Raw genomic sequence first — 2,531 nt, 5'->3', positions numbered from 1 at the left:
ATGGAAGAAAAAGTGAACGCCACTAACGTTTGTGAAGCAAAGAAGGCCTACGTTAGCTTCCATGTTAACTACATTAACGTGGTAGTTAACGTGGAAGGAAAGGGAAACGCCAACGTTAGTGGAAAAAGTGAGTGCCACTAACGTTTGCGAAGCAAAAAGACCCACGTTAATGGCCACGTTAACTACATTAATGTGGTAGTTAACGTGGAAGAAAAGGGAGATGCCAACGTTAGTGGAAAATGTGATCTCCACTAACGTTTGCGAAGTAAAAAAGACCCACGTTAATGGCCACGTTAACTACATTAACGTGGATGTTAACGTAGGCAAAAATCTCACCTGGCAGCCTAACCATGCCTTCTTCAAACAAGAATAACTTGAGCCACAAAACTCCAAATGAGGTGATTCTAATAGCATTGAAAAGTAGGATTCCAATGCTTTCCAAGAATATATGGAACTACATGGTGGACACTAAATTTGAGGGAGAAAACTTGCCCCAAAAGTGCAAGGATGAACATGGTATCAACCTGTAGTAAGGCTAGCTGACCTCTTCACCTTCCAAGAAGTGTAACTCGAGCTGTAGAGCTCCAAATGATGCGCTTCCAAAAATGTTGGAAAGTAGACATCCAGAGCTTTCCAAAAATATATAATAGTATGGGGTGGACATTAAGTTTGAGCTCCAAAATCTGGCAACATTAAGCCCCTGGTCGCTAGCGTTATCGTGACTCACGTTTTCCAGTAACGCTAGCGACTGTGCCAGCGACCTTGTCTACTTCAAAGGAGCATAACTTGAGTTACCGAGATCCAATTGAGGTGATTCTAGTTGCGTTATAAATCTAACATTTAGAGCTTTTCAACGATATATAATACTCTATAGTGGGCATGAAATTGAAGTACAAACAAGAGGCATCTTTTAAGCCCCAAAAACACTAACTGGGTAGCAAGTGTGACGTTAGCCACACTAACTTCAGCACTAACGCCACACTTGTAGCATTAGTGTGGCTAACGGTAGCACCAACTTTAGCACCTGGACCTCATCTTGATTCACTTCTCTTTCAAAGACCACCCAACCTCAAGGAAGCAAGCCCACAAGTGTCAACCAATCAAGGCCACAAGAAGCATCTAGAATATGAATTTTCATTTAATTGTAATTTGCTTTTAATTTCATTTTATAATTTAGGAGAGCCTATATAAAGGCCTTAGTTTGTACATTCAAGACAGGCTGGAGATTGGAGATTGAAGAGGGGTCTTCGGACTCCCTCCCCTCACACACTTTTCCTTCTCTTTCTTTTTCTTTGTACTTTTCATTTATAAATTTGGAAGTTTCAATGTTAGTTTTTAATCTTCATCTTTATTTTTTTTGTACTTTCTTTCTTTTCTATTTTGGGTAGAGCAATGATCAACTAACTCTTTTCATTGGGTTAGAGTGCTCTATTGTGATTCAATGGATCAATTGTAGTTCTTATTCTTCTTCTTCTTTCTTTTCTCTTGATTTTACTAGAGAGCTTTCGATCTTCATCCAATTGGGTAATTGTCTTGGAGGAGAAACTGCTCATACTTGGATTTCCTCAGAACCTTGGAAGAGGAATGAGGAAATCATGCTAGAAATGCTCTCTCACATTGGATTAGGTTGGGGGTTGGATGGATATTGTGACATTTAATCCTACCAATACTTTTATCTATGAATGTGTGTGGTATAATCAGTGACCAAACTTTATCTCTTCCCATGAGCAATTAAATCAAGGAATTGGAAAATTGTTCAAGCTTAGAGAGATTGGATTGCCAAGGATTTGGGATCCAATCACTTAAGATTGCCAAGGAGATCAATGAATGCATTGATTGAGGAAGAGATGAGAATGAACTTGATCCGGAGGATTGCAATATCTCTTGATACCAATGTTCATTTTATTTTTAGTTCTTACATTTACTTTTTTTGCCATTTTACTTTTCTACACTTTATTTCTTTCTTTACTTTTATGCCATTTACATTTTCTTGTTACTTATCACTCCAATATGATTCGTCTAACTAGGATAATCAATTAACCATTGATTGCTTAATCCGTTAATCTCTGTGGGATTCGACCTCACTCTTTTGTGAGTTATTACTTGACGACAATTCGGTATACTTGCCGAAGGGAAATTTGTTGAGAGACAAGTTTTCATGCATCAAGTTTATGGCGCCGTTGCCGGGGATTAATTGTGATTAACAAACTGCCGGTTGATTGATTTACTAGATTAGACACTTTTCTTTTGTCATTGTTTTCTTTTGTTTCTTTATTTTCTTTTACTAACTAACTGTTTGTGATATTGCCTCGCTGGGAATTTTCTCATCTGTGACAAGGAGAATTCCAAATCTCTTTTATCTTGGTGATTGTTGTTTGATACAGAGTAATTTGAAGAAAAATGGAGTATAGATCATCTTTTGGTCAATCAAGTTACTTGGGATACTTCTCACCACCACAAAATAATTCATGCTATTATGATAATGGTGGCTGGGAATATCAAGAACATGAAATGGGGTGCTTCCCAGGGTC

The sequence above is a fragment of the Arachis stenosperma genome, chromosome 5 (assembly GCF_014773155.1).
Source record: "Arachis stenosperma cultivar V10309 chromosome 5, arast.V10309.gnm1.PFL2, whole genome shotgun sequence".
NCBI lineage: Eukaryota > Viridiplantae > Streptophyta > Magnoliopsida > Fabales > Fabaceae > Arachis > Arachis stenosperma.
The sequence above is the reverse complement of the archived record's forward strand: the minus strand, read 5'-3'. Positions refer to the sequence as shown.